Source organism: Vigna unguiculata, chromosome 1 (assembly GCF_037176805.1).
Source record: "Vigna unguiculata cultivar grain cowpea cultivar isolate G323 ecotype 2 chromosome 1, ASM3717680v1, whole genome shotgun sequence".
In the NCBI taxonomy this organism is placed as follows: domain Eukaryota; kingdom Viridiplantae; phylum Streptophyta; class Magnoliopsida; order Fabales; family Fabaceae; genus Vigna; species Vigna unguiculata.
Genome location: NC_140792.1, coordinates 1,939,140 through 1,940,000, shown reverse-complemented (window position 1 = coordinate 1,940,000; position 861 = coordinate 1,939,140).

The following is an 861-nucleotide window of genomic DNA, read 5'->3' as shown; positions in this document are numbered from 1 at the left end:
CTTTCTTCATTGATACATTTTGGTTATATAAGATTGGATGAGATCAAGATTTTAATAACAACATAGGAAAAAGGAATTTTCTTTTGCCTTAATAAGTGAGTTTATGATTATGTCCCATAATATAAATTAAGAAATAAAGGATTTTATAGAGTGAGTGAATGAATTTGGAAAAATTTAAAGGAAAAATTTGTATGATTTGTCTTAAGAAATTTAAAGGTGGAAGTGAAGAGATTTGAAAATAAAATTTATGAGAGTAAATGATTTGATGTATGTTATAAATTAAAATAAGATTTGATAAATAAAAGTTCTAGATTACAATTTTGACCTTATAATTAAAAGTAACATAAAATAAAAATGTGATGATGAATTTAAATTAATTTTGTTAAATATTGCATAAAAATAAAACAAATATTATGATAAAATAAATATTAAATATTAGGTTGAATTATGTTATGAATTCATGATAAATTTGAGAATTTTCACCTGAGTTCTTAATAAACTTTTATAGTATATTGTGTTCTTAAAATTTTTAAAATTTTTCAATCACCAACAATTAACTGTTGTTCTTTCCTATCTGATGTGTCAGTCATCTTAATGGAGTACATACCACTAAATGTTGTTCTTTACTTTGTGATGTGTCTCACTCTTCTTAAATATCGCTACATAATAGTTTGTTATAAGAGATTATGATGACGATATCTTTTCCAAACATTTATTATATTTAATGAAAATTATTTTTAAACTTAATTAAAATTATAAAATTCAAAATTAAAAACTTAAAAAATATAATATTATAGACATATAAAATTATAAAAATATATAATTTCATAATTACAAAATTATAAAATATAAAATAATAAA